The sequence below is a fragment of the Pteropus medius genome, unplaced genomic scaffold, assembly GCF_902729225.1.
Source record: "Pteropus medius unplaced genomic scaffold, Ma_sr-lr_union100, whole genome shotgun sequence".
Taxonomy (NCBI): Eukaryota; Metazoa; Chordata; class Mammalia; order Chiroptera; family Pteropodidae; genus Pteropus; species Pteropus medius.
The window spans coordinates 11,335,448-11,353,884 of record NW_024351730.1 but is presented as its reverse complement, the minus strand read 5'-3'; the positions used below and the strand labels follow the sequence as shown (position 1 = coordinate 11,353,884).

Here is an 18,437-nt window from a genome sequence, read left to right as displayed (position 1 = left end):
TCTGAAAATTAACATTGTCCAGACTCTGGCTTTTCATGGAGCAATACGCCCTTAATAAGTAACAACTGTGTCAGCAACTATAGACCAGGAGGTAGCTATTCTGCCACAAAACAACTGACATAGAACCCAGTAACTGCTCTTCAATAAGAATGCTGTGCCTACAGAACGCAGTGAGTAAAAAGGCACTTTGGGAACATCACATGCATCTGGGCCAGACATCTATTACATTTTTCAGGCACATTTGTACATGAGGGAAAAACCATCATCATATATGAAAGACATTCCCATTCTTTTCTTTTTTTATGCCTGCAGCACCTGGTATTCCTAGATGGTCTCCCATCCAAGTACTAACCAGGCCCGACCTTGCTTAGCTTCCGAAATCAGATGAGATCGGGCACGTTCAGGGTGGCATGGCTGTAGACCATTCCCATTTTTTATTAGCAAAATAATACATCCATTTCCCAAATTCCATTCAAGAAACACTTCCTGGCTTTTTCACTGTACTGGACCCTTTTCCCACCCAAAACTGGCACTAAATCTAAAATACAGTGATATGAAGCTGAGAGCTTGCAAAGTCTGGCCTTACTTAAGCCAAGTTGATGTATAAGAGAAACATGTTGTAGTTTTAGTCTGAACCACTAGAGAAGAGAAAATGGTGCATTTTCATCAGGATGATTATTTATTGACTTAATTTATGCTTGTGAAAATATTGATGAGCCTAGGTCCCTAATTTAAAATACAAGATGTGGGAAGAAATTCCAACGTGGGAATCAACAGGTTAAATTGAGACAAGCTCTTGCAAGACAAAAAATATCCTCATTAGGACCCTAATTCATGAATTGACCTATTGATTTTTCTCAGCTGTGAACATTAGCCAGTGTTTGGTCATTATACTCGACGGTAGGGGTTAAGCCCAGCCTACTACTTGTTCTTTTGTAATTAAAGTTTTATTGGAACACAGACACATTAATTTGTTCACATATCATTTGTGGCTGCTTTCATTCTACGACAGCAGAGTTTTATAGTTTCAAGATCACATAGCCTGGAAAGTTGAAAATATTTCCTATGTAGCTCTTTACCAAAAAGTTTGCTGAGCCCTGCTCCATAGAAACGGCATATCATTTCCACACCAAAAATATTTAAGACTAAACAAGATAGTTTAAGTAAAAATATGTTAAAATATATGGTTGAAGATTTATTCTTTATATGGCATACACAGAATAGCATAATGTGTTTATTATTTATTACATACCATTTGGGAAAAATTACTAAGTAAAATTACTTCATACCACTAAATATCTATTTTTATATGGATATTATGCTAACAGTAAAGATTTCATTTTAGTATTTATTAGTAATTACTAGGTGGTTAGTTATTTTCACCTATCAGGGCAACTTGGAAAGGAAATACAATTCATATTATTTCTGTCTTTTTTTTTCCCACAGATTAAACATAAAAGGAAATTAAAGTGGTGTGTTTAATTCAATTCAGCACTTTCAAACAAGGATGAAATACTGTCAATTATATGCACTGCAGTTGTTTTAAAGCAAATTGAATCATAAAATATACTCAATTTAATTAAAGCATAAAAATAAAATGAGGTATCAATAGTAAAAGAGTGAGAAGAGCAGTATTGGCACAGTAATCTTCTTTATGCATCTAGATTTACAGCATCCAAAATTGTGTGGGTTTTAAACAGTCATTAATGGGAATCTGGTTAAAATAGAGCAACAAGGGAGGAGGGAAACAATTTAAATAAGTGAGATTTTTCTTTTTGCATTTAGCCATCTTCTAAAGAAGGAGGCTGTTAAAATTTTAAATCAAGTTTTAATCAAAGTTTAATGGTATAATATTTACTTGAAAACAACACCAGATGTTCTTTATCAAAACGGCTAAAGCCAGGTCTGAGAAGTTATTTTATGAGATAATTGTTGGTCTGTGAATACAGCAGTAATTTCTTATTTACTCATAACACTAAAGCACACAGGTTTGAAGGCTGGCCGGGGGTTCTGCCAGCTGCTGTCTGCTTCTCATATTTCTCCTTGTGTGGTCCAAGCAAAATTTGGTGCTTGGAACACCAAACTTCAAAGTCCAAAATCAACAGATAAACCCAGGGATCAGTGCCCTGGGAGACTGACTCCCCTCTTTAAACCACAGGAAAAATTGCATTGATGAGATATAGGACATAGACAACAAACTGTGAGGTGCACAGGCACACAAAAACAAGAAAAGGAAGTCACGGAGCTTGGCTTCAGTGAAGAGTTAATTTCAGAAGACAATATTTGACAACTGTGGTAAGCAGAATCCTAAACTGACTACTCAAGCTTTCCTATCCTAATCTCTTGACCAGTAAATATGATATCATACTCACAATTATGCTATATTAAGTGGCAAAAAAGTTAAATTATTGCTGATTAATTCGCTTTGAGTTAATCAAAAGGGAGATTATCCAGATGAGCCTAGTTGAATCTCATGAACGCTTTAAAGGCAGAGTACTCTCTGGCTGGCGGCAGATGAGGAAGTCAGAGGGATCTGAAATGCTAGAAGGATTTGACAGTGCTGCTGCTGGCTTTGAAGATGGAGAGAGCCACAAGGAAAGACCAGAGAGCTATCTAGCCAACAGCCAGCAAGAAAGTGGGAACTTCAGTCCTACAGCCTCAGGAACTAAATTCTGCCAACAACCCGAATGATCTTGGCAATGGAGTCTTCCCTCAGACCCTCCAGATAACCCAATCCATACCACCCTTTCATTTCAGCCTAAGTAGCAAACCCAGTCAATCCTGCAAGCTGCTAAACTTAGGTTAATTTGTTAAGCAGCAAAAGAAAACTAATACAACCACCATCTCTTCCATTACTGAGGCCAGAATGACAGGACGTTTCCAAAGCATCTACTGACTTTTCTAATCAAGGCTCTGCTTGATCAAATTCCTATAACCCGCCCTGACATTCATCATGAAACTAACAATACTTCCTCTCTTGGGAAGAAAAGATGGAATTGAGAATCTATGAATATTAAGAAAGTTACATTGAGATCTGCAAGCACTTTTTCCAAAAAAAAATACTGCAACAGGTGGAACACGTAAGGCTCGTGAGTATCCTAGGAGACATCTCTCTCCACAAAAGTTGTACCAGTTTGCTGTTCCATGTTGCTACTATAGAGCAGAAGTGGACTTAACTATGAACCTGCTTCAAATGGGGTGATGAAATTCAGATTAAATAGTAACACTGACCATCACTTCTCCAACATGGGAGATAATAAAAAGCGATAAAAACAGCCCTACCCACCCCCTTAGAACCAGCCTCTATCAGTGAGCAGAATCCTCGGTGTCTACTTTGCTCTTAAAAGTAAAGGACTAGGAGAAGAAAAAAATAAAAAGTAAAGGACTAGAGGTCCCTCTCAGTGCCTTTACTCTGTCTTTCACTGTCCCTCTCAGTGTCTTTTCTCCTTCTCTGTCTCTTGCACTGTCCCTCTCACTCTCGGCCTCTAAGAGACCACACTCTGTCTGTGGAGTGTTACCCCTCTTCTAATAAACTCTCCTTTTGACTAACTTTGGCGTGTGTGTTGAATTCTTTCTTCACTCTCTGCCAAAGGACTCTCTTCTTCTCTCAGTATAGGGCTTGGTCTCCTCATCACTTGGGGAAATTTGCCCTGTCCTGCATCAACCTCTCATCACATTTTGAAATCTTGGACACTAAAGTAGCACCACTTCTTCCAGACTTATTTTTTCTTTGCCCTTTAGTTTTAAACTGAATGCCTGTATTCCTTGGAGGGATGAAGCCCCACTAACACAAAAAAAGCATTTAAGAAAATTTGTTCCTGTTAGATGAAATATCAATGTAGTTCATCAGATTGCCCTCGAAATGTTGCTCCCCAAGAGTTGCAAAGATTTGGTGAAAATCTGAAGCTGATAAAGAAAACTTCAGGGAAGGTCGAATCCAGGGCCACATCCTCCTTAGTATGCTTCTGCTATGCCAGCCCAGCAGAGCTGCCACATCTGCCCTCATTCGAGATCAGACTTAAGCACTTGTGACTCTGAAACAATTGGAGGGAAGTCCCAATCTCCATCATCAGATATGGTCTGGTGCTACACTGGAAGTACACATGGTATGAATGATTTCACTGAGATGTGGCCTTTCTCTTCATCTCTCTCTCCTGTAGGGCTTCTTCGCAGTCTGGCTACAGAATTGATCAATATATCGTAGTCTCTGAATATAGCTTGATTTAACATTTTACTTCTCTTGCTGCCTCCCTACATTATAACTACAAAGTCCCTTAGTGATCTTTTGATAATAGTAAAATTGCATGTTTGAATAAAATATGTATGAATGAAAAAAAAAGTAAAAGACTAGAACTACTTAGATTTTTGAAAAAAAAAGAAAAAAGAAAAACAGTATCTCACCAGCAGGGGGCTAAAACTAGTGTTGGGTATATTCAAATGTAATTTACTATTCTTTGAGATAGAAACTTAAAGAGCAATAGAAAAACCCCTTGATGCCTTGGAAACTCTGTCTTAACGCTTATTTTTTTAAAAAATGAAAGAGAAATCCCAAATCTCGGTAGTTCCTAAAGCAGCATCTGTGAAACTGAGGAACCCCATGGGCACAGAATACGCTGTGCTTTTCAAGAAGTAATGTTCTCCCAGAAAGAGTTTCATCAGCAGACGCTCAAAGATACAGCTTGCAAGTCTTTCCAAGTTAGGCAGAAGGACCAGCCCTACACAAATGAGTTACCCTTTTGTCCCAGTCACCATTTTAACTTTATCGATGTTAATGTAGAATTTTAAAAAATTTTTTTCGTAAAACTGTTGAAAGATTTTCAAACTTAAGGCACAAACTTAGGTATCTCTAATATTCTAAGTGTGGCCTGCAAAGTCATTTAACCCCAAGGACCACCAACAGAGCTATCCACCCACCCTCATCAATATCCTGAGTCCCTCCAAAATACATGAGAGGAATCAAAAGGCAGAGCAAAGAAAAAGGAAAATAAAGCTGTGTTTACATAATTCCCTCTAATTTAGCGAGAGGAGAAGGTCCAACAAGTGACCTATTTTATTCTATTAGTCAATTTTGACAAAAATCATTGGTTTATTAATCCTGTGAAAACACCAAGGAAAGCACAGGAATTAATTCAACGATAAAACTTACTGAAGATTAATTTTGTCCCAAGCACTGTTCTAAGTGCTCTACATGTATTAGCTCATTTAATGTCCTACAACCTTGTGAAGCAGGTACTACTTTTATCCTGTTATGGATGAGAAAATCAAGGGTTAATTACTTACTCAAAGCTACACATTAGAAAGTGCTGAAAACTGGAATAAGAGAAGAAAGGGATCATCCCCCCCCCCAAAATTATCTGACAATAATATGGTTAGAGAGGGTTCTTCCCACAGTGATGTCTGAGCTGAGACCAGAAGGATGAGCAAGGATGCTTTAGGGGTCAGAGTGGAGTGTCTTAGCCCTCTGAGAAGGGTTTTTGCTTTCCCTGAGCCCGGAATATTTTATAAATAGACTCAAAAAGAAGAGAACAAGATTTTGACAGCCAAATTCCAAATAAGCCCAGTCATAGTTTATTTTTCCTATCTTAAAAACCCCCAGGGAAAGAGAAAGGGTTTGGCAAAGGCAGAGCGGGGCAGGATGGAGAGATTGAGAAAGTCTGAGAGGAAGGAAGCTCTTGTGGGCAAATCCAGCTACAGAGACTGAGGGGGAGCATGCCTGGGGTGTGGATGTGGATGTGAAGAAGACGACACAGATGAGTGAGCATAGCCCAAGTGAGTAGCCAGCCCAGAGGGGCCCAGCAAGAAGGAACTGAACTTCTGGAGTAGACAGCACACAGAGGTCTACACAAGCAGGCAGGCGCCAGACAGACCTGGCAACAAACTGCAGGAGTCTGGACTTGGCTGGGGCTCAGAAGCAAGACAATTCCCGAAGGGAAACGGGCAAAGAGAGCAGGGTTCCAACCCAAAGGGAGAAAACAAAGTCTTAGAAATGAGGTAGATGCTCAGTTTCTCCAAGGAATTCCAGAAGTAATACATGAGAAGTCCAAAGAGGATGGCATATCCAAGGAACCAGAAGTCTTTCAGTTTGGTAGACCAGAGAGGTCAAAAGAGAAAGGTAGAGTATGCAGCTAGAGGGCAGGTTTTAAAGTGTTTCATAAAGAAAACAAAAAAGTTGGGCATTCTTCTTATCAAACCGGGGGTGGTAAATCAACAGTATTTACTTGAATATAAACCCTCGGTTCACTAGAGCCACCTCAAGAGGCCCAGATTAAGAATTCTCTATATTCTAATTGGTTTAATGCAGTTATACCTGGAAATAGCTTTTATTCAGTCCCCTGCAAGCTTTTTCTTGTAAATGCTATTGGTACAGAATTACATTAACAACACAATAAGAAAAGATTTAGCAAGGTGGTTTCTGAGAGGTACATGAAGCTGGAAAGCATCACTTTCCCTCAGTAAGCCAATTTCCTAGACTTCCATCTATCACCTCATTGCCATGGCTAAAGACGTGGAAGGTTCCCCACACAGGAGTCATTGTCACCACAAAGCCCCTCCTAACACTTGCTTGCACTTCTAACAGAACACCTCATTTGGGTCTACTTCCCATCTTGGAGGCTGCTCAAGCTTCCATTAGGCTCCCTGGCCATGTGCATAAATTCTTGAGTCCAAAACCACACACAGAACTACAAGAGATTTCACTGAAGGCCAAGGAGACACTAGTCCCTTTCTCTTAAAGTTGTATCCTCTCTCCCCTCTCTTGAATATCTCATCCCCAAAACACTTTATCTGCAGTAAGAAAATCACTGGAGAACCTCCCCTGCTCCTGAAGGCCACCTTTCAAGCCAACCACCAGTGTATCTCATGGGCTTCCAGGATAATAGGTCAAGTAACATGAGGACAAAATTTTACCTTTGAATCTTGGAAAAAATGTAAAAATGTTACCTCTCAATAAGGTATAACAACATACTCAAATGACCTGAGAGAATTCCACTCAAGAAGATTCAAAAATGAAGAGGGACTTAAATTTTTCCAGTATTCCCTTTGTTCTGGCACATCATCATTTCTCTTTAAAAGCAAGCATTTTTGTTAAACATTAATGCTATGAGATGGCAGTAATGAAGGAGGTGGCTTGGTGTTAAGAAATTTGGATTTGAAGCTTGATAGCTACAGATTTGTGACAACACTGGAATTAGTTTGTCATTCACCTAAAAGGCTGACACATCAGCCAGCAATAAATAAAAACATTGCAAGAGTAAATAAAGCAATGATCATGTCACGCAGTTATCATCATTTCAAAAGTAAATCTAGCATCAGCGAAAGGAATAATTGTTATTCTAATCCCTTAACAAGCTTTTTAAAAAAGCATCAGTTTATTACTTAATATCTTAACATCCTAGATGAGGCTCTATGAAGGACTCAATGCTCTCAGGATAAACACACACAAACTTTCAAAGACACCCATGGAACCCCTTCACGAGCACAAAGTTTTATTCACAGTTAAGTTGATGACGGAACCACTTATTCCATGAAAATATTCATCCTGGTTTGATGTTCTCCCAGGCCTCTTATAATGATGAGGAGACAGTTTTTATTTTTTATTTTTCTACTTTGCCAAGGTGAATTATGCAATCAGGCAACTGGAAGACAAATATGGGGGCACTGTATCATTTACCACCAAATGATCATATCATTTACCCCATAGCAAAAAAGGATGGAGCCTAACAATGGAATAACCCAAAGAGATTTCTTTCCACTTATTTTCACAAAAAGCAATGCTCTCTAGTTTATTTTATAGGGGAATACAAATGTAAAAGTCTGTGTTAATTCAAAGTTAAAGGGTAAAATAATAGTTTTTAAGCTAGGAAATGATGCTCCTAGAGGTTTAACAGTCTCACATGATAGATGTGGCATAGTGAAGATTAGAGTTTAAATCTAAATTTTCTTTGCAACGGTGTATATTTGGAAGTTGGCTTATTATTCAGTGACCTTCGGAAATCTTGAAAGGTTGTCAAACAATAAAGCAGAATACAAGAGAGACCATCTTCCTTTAGATCTCTAAGAGTTCTTAGGTTTCTGTGTACCCAGATGACTTATGATCAGGGCTAACAGCATGCTCCAGCATCACCTAACTTTAAATGACCCCTAGAGAGCCCTTCAAGTTCTGTGTCTCTAAATATTGAATTTCATAGGCTATTAATGCCTTTTCAATTATATCATTAGCTATTTCCCTGCATAGCTGGAACTCCTTTAAGAGATCAGATACAGAATGCTGATAAGAAATCAGTTTCTGTCCTTTATTAAACAATGAAATTTTATCATTGAAGGATTATACATATACTGAGAGAACAAACATCAAGGGCTAACTCTAAGTTGAATGCCCTGCAATGTCTGTGTTAAGGAATCCCCTTCCCTTTTGAGAACTGTCCAAAAAGGATAGATTTGGTTTTGTAAAGAAACCAGTATGTCCAAAATCAAGCTTGTCACCTTCCCCCAACACAAACCTGCTTTAGCAGTAGCTTTCACCCAGTCTCCCATGCAAGAAATTTCAAAGTTTCTTTTTATTAATTTTTTTAAATATTCAATTAGAGTTGACATATAATATTATAAATATGATATTAGTTTCAGGTGTACAACATAGGGATTAGAAGTTTCTCTTGACTTCCTCTTACAGTTGCTCTCCAAGGCCTGTATATTCTAGTCCTTTAAGATTTCTCATTCATCCCTTCCCTTCTATATAGGGTGATCACATGTCCCTGTTTTCTAAGACAATCTTGATTTATTCTTGTTGTCCTAGCGTAATTATTAATAGTGCCCCCTTTTACTACACAGAGTGTCCAGGATGAATAACAAATGATATCATCCATTCCCTCCATTCCCATCGCCACAACTTACTTCAAGCTCTCATCGATTCCAGTCTGGATGGCAGAAGTGGACAGTAGTAGCTGTCCAACTAATCTTCCTTTTCATCCATTTACTTTTTCAAAATTTTTAATTGAGTGCTAATTCTGTACCAGATACAATGTTGGCATCAGATTGGGCTCCCTGTAAGGCTGTGCAGTTTGCACATTGCACAAAGGGCACCCAGCCCAAGGAGCAAATGAGACTGAAATTCAGCCCTCCCTTAACCTGCTAGACCGTGCTAGGCTGGGTCCTCCTCCCAGCAGGAAGAGGCACCTTTTTATTGGCACAAAAGCATCTTCTGCTTGCCAGGTCTTGTACCGTCTGTGCTGTATCTGCCCAGTGGGAGTACATTTTTCTAATTCACATAAAGGCACTGCATAGGTGAAGGGTAGCCCCTGTACTGTGGACATTATATTCCTTCTTCAGGTCTATCCCTATCCAAATCCATTCTCCTCTTCTGTATTGACCTTCCTACATTTCAAACCTGATCTCGTCTCTTCCCTGTATCCTTCAATAGCTCATTGTCATCTATAAGCTCCAGTCCATGGAACTTATGGTCCTGGGCATGCCGTGCAAAGTCCTTGGTCATCTGGCATCTGCCCTCTCTCTAGACTTATTTCTCCCTGTTTCTCACCATATGCACCTTACTTCAGCAATGCTGGATTTCTTCTGGTTGCTGGAATGTGCCAAAATGACTTCCACTGGCTTCATTCCTTTTCACATGCTGTTATCTGGGCCGGATGATAAACTACACCACACCCCATCACCCAACGACCTACTTACTGATGATGATGAAGAAGGAGGAGGGAGAGGAAAAAAATGAAATGATGATAAAGATAATAACTAACTACTGTAACAGACTATTGAATAGAATGGCTTTTCCCTTGCTCAGAAATAGTACTACGATTCACAACCCCAAACTACAGGTGCTACATGTCCCCACATTCTAAAAATAGAGCCACCAAGAACTGGAGCAGAATGTTTCTCAGTGTCAAATGGCCCTACTACAATCAACCCCACTGGCACACTAACCCCCATTCTATATAAGCAGGTTGGGGGTGAGTGAGAGTTGAGAGGAGGATGCAGGATGTTTTTCCTCCCCTCCTATGCCTGTCCCCCAACCCCAACACAAGAAGCCAAGTGAGGAAGGAGAAACCAACATACTGTGATGTTTGCATCACAAACATTGATAAAAAGAGACAAACATTCCATCCTCCAGTTAGACATCTGCTGGAGAGGCAGGGTGCAAACGGACACAGGAGGACAGGCTGTGTGGCACCATGGGTTTCCCACAGATGCCACCTACGTTTGCTAGCCTGAGAAGTCTTGGAGATGCCCCACCAAGAAGGGTACTTGCCAGGTACAAGGACCCATTAGCAAAGGGGTTTGGAGCTTACTGTGAGTTGGGGCGGGAAATGTTGAGCTGAATGAAGTAGGACAGAATAGAAGGAGTTAGAAGGTAAATCTCTCATGTGTCACTGTTCTTCATCCAAAGACCACCAGGATCACACCTGTAGTCAGATAAGTTGGGTTTATTACTCATCATAACAAGAGGGAATAGACTCCATATGGAACTGTGCGGTGTCTTAATAAGAGAGTATTAGAAAAAACTTATTATGGGAGTGGGGCTTTGGTCAAATAATTCTGGGGAAGGTCTAAGAAAGCAGGAGATTAGAGTAATGTCAGAAGCATGGTGGTGCGAGGAATTTCCCTGGATCTCTCCCACTGAAATAACAACAAGCTGAACATCTACAACTCAACAAATAACACCCAACCTGCACACAAGCACATATGAGAGATTTGTGCATCAGAGCAACCAAAGGTAGGCAAATCTGCATGAGACTGGGAGGCAGATTAGGAGTGTAAAACAAGGAGCTGCATTATGCATCCAAAGCTCCCTGCAGGAAGAGGAGGAGGGGACATTTCATGGTAGGGTCTTTGGCCCTTTGAAGGCTGAAGCAGTGCTGCCTGAGTGATCAGAATATTCCACAGAGCAGAACCCAGGGATCAGGGCAGAGAATAGGGCAGAGACTGAGTGAGGAGGGGTGAAGGCTGTGGCTTAGCAACTGTCATTGCCAAGGGAGAGGCTGAGTTACCGAGCCTGGCTGTGCCCCGACCCCGCACCAACCCAGAGTGCACCCTCCCCCACAATACCCTCTCAGAACTAACATCACTGAGTCCCAGGGGAATTCGTGCACAACAGCCAGTACCAGAGACAGGCAAGGTGATATTGAAGCAAGATAGATGAAACCTAGGGGACATCAATAAGGGAAGGGAAACAACCACACACACAGCAGACTTTTTTAATCAATCCCACCCCGACCCATTCAGGCTGAGTCAGAAGGAAGCAGTGGAAACTTGCATCTGATTGTTGGGGCTGTAACAGGACTTCAGGACCTCTTCAGAGACTCAGACCCCCATCACACATCACACCTTTTCATGGGGGTGGAACCCTGGGACTGAGAGATCTGATTGCAGAGGAGACACACGGCCCTCCAGAGAGGGAGGAGCATTTTGAGCATCAAAGCAGAGATCCAAGAGGCTTGGATGCCACCTACTGAAAATAAAAAGCAAAACCTCTTCTTGTCAACCTCCTAAAGAGAGATCACTATATAATAAATTTTCTTTAAAAAAGAAAAAAATGCAGAGTACTCCCATTAAAGCCTAGATGGAGAAATAGTCCACCAAACAGCATGAACAACCACTTAGAAAGAAAGTGAAAAATCTCCAGAAAATAAGCTCAAATACATAGAAATGTGCAATTTAAGTGACAGAGAATTCCAGATTGCACTTCTGAAAAAACTCAACAGGAGGCAAGAAAAGTCTGACCAATAATTCCAAGAAATTAAAAAAAAATAAATGAACAAAACGAATACTTTACCAAAGAGATTGAAATCATAAAAAAGAAGCAAATAGAACTTCTGGAGATAAAGAACACACTAAAAGATATGAAGAATGAAATAGCAAGCTTAGGAAATAGAGCTGACCAGATGGAGGAAAGAATTAGTGATATCGAAGACAGAAATCTAGATATGGGAAGAAGAGAGAGACTTGAGAATGAAAAATAATGAAAGATTTCTACAAGAACTATCTGACACCATTGGAAAAAGTGACATAAAAATAATGGGTATACCAGAAGGAGAAGAGTGGGAGAAGGGAACAGAGAGCATATTCAAACAAATAGTTGATGAGAATTTCCCAAAACTATGGAAAGAATTGGATCCTCGAATCCAAGAAGCAAACAGAACACCCAATTATCTCAACCCAAAAAGGCCTTCTCCAAGACATATTATATTAAAACTGTCAAAATTTAATGACAAAGAAAGAATTATCAAGGCAGCCAGGGGAAAGAAGACAGTAACATATAGGAAAACCCATTAGACTATCATCAGACTTCTTGGCACAAACCTTACAAGCAAGAAAGGGGTGGAACCAAATATTCAAACTATTGAAAGAAAGAAATTACCTGCCAAGAATAATATATCCAGCAAATCTCTCCTTTACATATAAAGGAGAAATAAAGACCTTTCCAGACATACGCAAGCTCATGGAATTCTCCACCACAAGTTCTGCATTACTGGAAATACTGAAGTAGGTCACTCTACCTGAAACAAAAGAACAAAAAATACATAACAATGAGTAGGATGACTAACAGGCAGACAGAAGCAGGAAAGTGTCACTCTTATTAAGAACGGGGTGTTATAAGCTTAAGTATTACATAACGGGTAAGGGCAAAAAAAAAAACAAAAAACACCACACTAAAAAAAGAATATAACAGCTACTGCAACTTAGAAATGAATGTTCAGCATATACAGTAATAATTTGAGACAACAAAAATAGAAAAGGGGAGGGAATAAAGATCAAAATCTGCAAAGAGGAATTGAGATAAGGCGCATATACAGAAGAAAATGAACTACTGTATATATATAACTACCTTTTACAAAAACTTAATGGTAACTACACACATCAAAAATCCAGAACTGAGACACATAAAACATAAGAAATAGAGGGAAATCCACAAAATGCCACCAAATTAAAATAGCAGACAAAGAAATAATGGAGGACAAAGAAACAATGGAGACTTCAAGCTACCAGAAAACAAAAGATAAAATGGGTATAGGAAAAACTCACATTTCAATAATCACCATTAATGTAAATGGGCTGAACTCACCAATAAAAAGGCAGAGAGTAGCAGATTGGATCAAAAACAATACCCAACCATATGCTGCCTTCAAGAGATACATCTTAGCTGCAAGGACAAATATAGACCTCAAATGAAAGTGTGAAAAACAATAATCCAAGCAAATAGCAGCTAGAGAAAAGCAGGTGTAATTGTACTTATAACTGATGGAATAGTCTCCAATATAAAAAGGGTAAAGAGAAATAATGATAGACACTTCATAATGATAAAGGAAACCAAACATCAAGAATATCTAACACTTATTAATATTTACACTCCCAACCGGAGAACACCAAAATATCTAAAGCAATTACTAACAGAACTAAACGGAAAAAATGACAAAAATACATTTGTGGTAGGGGACCTAAATACCCCACTGTCAGCTATGGATAGATCATCCAAACAGAAAATCAATGAGGAAATAACATTCTTAAATGAAACATTAGACCAATTGGATATAATTGACATTTATGGAGCCCTTCATCCCAAAATAGCAGCTTATACATTCTTCTCTAGTCATTCTCAAGGACAGGTCATATGTTGAGACACAAAACTGTATAATATATACAAGAAAATTGAAATCATACCAAGCATATTCTCTAACAATAATGCTTTAAAACTGTAAATCAACTATAAAAAGAAAGTAGGAAGAATCACATGTTGTGGAGATTAAACAACATGCTACTGAAGAATGACTGAGTCAGAGAAAAAAATGAAAGAGAGATAAAAGAAAACGAAAACAATAATTCGTAAAGATCTATGCACTCCAATATTCATGGCAGCACAATTTACAATAGCCAAGATATGGAAGTGACCTAAATGTCCATCAACAGACAATTGGATAAAGAAATTATGGTTCATATATACAATGGAATATTACTCAGTCATTAAAAAAATGAAATCCTACCATTTGCAACAACGTGGATGGACCTAGAGGTTATTATGCTGAGTGAAGTAAGTCAGACAAAGAAAGATAAATACCATATGATTTCACTTATATGCAGAATCTAAGGAACAAAAAGAACAAACTAATCAAAAATAGACTCACAGAGTGGACAATTTGGTGACGGACAGAGGTGTGGGGGTTTGGGTGACTGGGAGAATGGCGTGAAGGGTTAAAGAAATACAAATTAGTAGTTGACAATTGGTCATGAGGATGGGAAACACAGCATAGGGAATGCAGTTACCATTTAATATGATGGCTAGGTGGAGGCCAGGGGAAGGAGGGAGCAATTGGGGGGATCATTTTATGAACTATATAAATGTCTAACCACTGCACTGTATATTTGAAACTAGTTTAAATAAATAAGTTAATTTTTTTAAAAAATAGATACATAGAAACAAATGAGAATGAAAGGACAACATATCAGAACTTTTAGGACACAGAAAAAGTGGTAATAAAAGGAAAGTTCATATCATTACAGGCCAATTTCAAGAAACAAGAAAGATCTCAGATAAACAACCTAACATTGCATCTTAGAAAACTAAAAAAATTGGAACAAATAAGCCCAAAGTTAGCAGAAAGAAAAAAAAAATCAAAATTTGAGCAGAATTAAATGAAATTGAGAATAAAAAGACAATAGAAAAAATTAATGCAATAAAGAGCTGGTTCTTTTAGAAGAATAATAAAATTGACGAACCCCTGGCTAGACTCACTAAAGAAAAAGAGAAAGGCCACAAATAAACAAAATCAGGAATGAAAGAGAAGTTATGACACATACCACCGAAATACAAAGGATCATACAAAAATACTATGAAGAATTATGAGACACCAAATTTAATAACCTAAAAGAAACGGATGCATGAAGAATTGGAAAATCTAAACAGACAGATCAACAGTAAGGAAATTGAAACAAACATCAAAAACCTCCCAAAAGTAAAAGTCCAGGACCATATGGCTTCACCAGTGAATTCGACCAAAGATTTAAAGAAGATTTAATACCTATTCTTCTCAAAATTTCCAAAAAAATTGAAAAAGAGGCAATACTTCTGAATTTATTTTATGAAGCCAACATTACCCTGATTCCAAAACCTGGTAAATATAACACACACAAAAAAAGAAACTACAGACCAATATCTCTCATGAACACAGATGCGAAAATCTTAAATAAAATACTAGCAAATCGAATACAATAATACATTAAAAAAGATTATACACTATGATCAAGTGGCTTCATCCCAGAGGCATAGAGATGTTTCAACATATTCAAATAGATTAATGTGATACACCACATAAACAAAATAAAGAATAAAAATCATACGATCATATCAATAGATGCAGGAAAAGTATTTGACAAGATATGGCATCCATTTATGATTAAAACACTTAACAAAATGAGTATAGAAGGAAAGTACCTAAACATAATAAAGACCACATATGACAAACCCTCAACTAACACCATACTTAATAATGAAAAACTAAAAACCTTCCCTTTAAGATCAAGAACAAGACAAGGCTGTCCATTATTACCTGTATTATTCAATATAGTATTGGAAATCCTAGCTAGAGCAATCAGGAAAGAGGAAGAAAAGGCATTCAAATAAGAAATGAAGAAGTCAAATTATCACTTTTTACAGATGACATGATTCTCTATATAGAAAACCCTTAATACTCTACTTAAAAAAAAAAAACTATTAGAAATAATAAACAGATACAGTAAAGTTTCAGGATACAAAATCAATGTTCAAAAATCCACAGTGTTCCTATACTCTAAGTGAATTGTCAGAAAAAGAAATGAAAAAACAATTCCTTTTGCAATTGCAACAAAAAAAATAAAATACCCAGGAAAAATGTGAAGGACCTATACTCTGAAAAGTATAAAACACTATTAAAAGAAATTGAAGAAGACAAAGAAATGCAAAGATATTCTGTGTTCTTGGATTGAAAGAATCAAATTAGGTAAAAAGACCTTATTACCTAAAGCATTATACAGATTTAATGCAATCCCTATCAAAATCCCAATGGCAAGGGGAAAAAATGGTGTAGATGATAGAGGCTTTGTTCATCCCTCTTGCAACTACATCAAAGTTGCAACAGAAACACGGAACAAACAGCAAGCAAAGTAGACTGAGATCTAGATGAACATAAGCACTATAACTAGAGAGAGAAATAAGAAATCACCCTGCAATGGTAGAAGATAGGAGGGAGCAAAGAGAAAAGGCTGCCCAGTCCCGAGAGGCTGAGTGGGACAGAGGCTACGGCAATGGCAGCTGCAGACACTTCTTAAAAGGGCCATGTCTGTGGGAATTTCGTGGTGATGGACCTGCTCGCTCTGAGTACCAGCACTGGGTTGGCTGCATAGTGGGCACCAGAGACTTACAGGAGAACACTGAGTTGCCCAGCGAAGGCCAGAGGCGAGGCTCTCTCCCTGGCAGAAGTGCTGGCAGTATCCATTGTCCCTCTGTTGAGCCCTCCTCACTCCCAGTGCTCAGACTCAGCACCACAATAGCTAAGACGTCATCAAAGTGGATAACAGAGGTTGCTCTGCCCGGAGGATTCCCTGAAACTCCACCTTCCCCAACTCTCAGCCCAACTCAAACCACATCCAGTTGTGTCCTCGGTGAGTTCGGTGCTCCTTGCTGAGCACTGAACTATAAGCACAGCATCTGTAAATTGCTGGCTCAGTCTTAACAGGTGGCCCTGGAGGGGCACAGCCTAGGGCTAAATTTGGCCTGCAGCTGAACCCCTCTCAGGACTGTGCCACTGGACATCTACTACACAAAGCCATGCTACTAAGACCAAGAGACTTAAGAGCTTTGCTTAGTACATAGAAACAGACACAGAAAGGCAGCCAAAATGGGAAGACAAAGAAGCAGAAACCGTATGACAGAACAGAATAGAGATCCAGGAATAATGGATCCAGGAATAATGGATCCCTATTCTGATGCACAGTTCAAAACACTGGTCATAAAGATGCTCAATGAACTTAGGGAAAGTATAGATGAACTCAGTGAGAACTTTAACAAAGAGAAAAAAGAACATAAAAATGGAAATGGAAATTATAAAAGAGAATCAATCAGAAATGAAGAACACATTATCTGAGATGAAGAGTATATTACAGGGAATCAACAGAATCAATAAAAAAGAGGACCGAACCACCGATATACAGCAAGAAAAGGAATCCAAGACTATAATGATAATTTAAGGAGCCTATGGGACACAATTAAATGTAAAAATATATGTGTCATGGGAGTACCTGAAGGAAAACAAGAAGTTGAAGAGTTATTTGAAAAACTAACGATGGAAAACTTCCTAACCTGGTGAAGGAAATAGACATACAACCCCAGGAAGCTCAGAGTCCCCAAAAAAAGGAACCCAAAGAGGCCCACACCAAGATACATTATAATTAAAATGCCAAAGGTTAAATACAAAGACAGAACCTTAAAAGCAGCAAGAGAAAGCAGTTAGTTACCAACAAAGTAGCACCCATAAGACTGGCAGCTGATTTCTCAAAAGAAAGTATGCAAGACAGAAGGGCCTGAAGCAAAATATTCGACGTGATGAAAACCCAGGATCTACAACCAAGAGTACTTTATCCAGCAAAGCTATCATTTACAGTTGAAGGACAGATAAAGAGCTTCCCAGACAAAAAGACGTTAAAGGAATTTATCACCACCAAGCCAGTATTACAGGAAATGTTGGAGGGACTTCTTTAAGAAGAAAAAACATGTATCAAAAACAGGAATAAAGAATGGTAATAACTATATTCCTATCAACAAGTGTTTCAAATGGAAAAGAATTAAGTGTTCCAACCAAAAGACAGAGTGGCTGAATGGATAAGAAAATAAGACCCCTACATACATTGCCTATAAGAGACTCATTTCAGATTAAAAGACACACACAGACTAAAAGGAAGAGGATGGAAAAAGATATTGCCTTGATGGACCTAGATGGTATTACGCTGAATGAAGTTAGATAAAGACAAATATCACATGATTTCATATACATGTGGAATCTAAAGAACAAAACAAACAACGATAACAAAAACAAAAACAAACTCATAGATACAGAGAATAGTTTGAGGGCAACTAAATGGGAAGGGGGTTGTAGGGACAGTGAAAAAAGGGCAAAGTGATTAAGTATAAATGGATAATTACAAATGGACATGGAGATATAAAGTGTAGCATAAGAAAAATACTTACTAATGTTGGAATAAATATGTAAGGGGGAAAGGAGGTACTAGATTTAGTGGGGTGATCACTTTGTGAGTTATATAGATCTCTAATCATTATGCTACACAACTGAAACTAATATATTATTGTATGCCAACAATAACTCATTGAATGATAAAATGTAAATATGAGCGACTAATTATCTACTATATTTCAATAAAGCCAGAAAAAAATCCCAATGGCATTT

The 18,437-nt window shown here is 38.4% G+C and overlaps 1 non-coding gene across 1 annotated transcript; it reads right to left on the bottom strand.

Moving 5' to 3' along the window:
- Positions 1-303: 303 nt before the first annotated feature.
- Positions 304-422, bottom strand: LOC120588629 (5S ribosomal RNA). The gene has a single exon (XR_005649268.1). It is a non-coding gene; the product is annotated as a 5S ribosomal RNA (ribosomal RNA).
- Between the last annotated feature and the right edge of the window lie 18,015 nt (positions 423-18,437).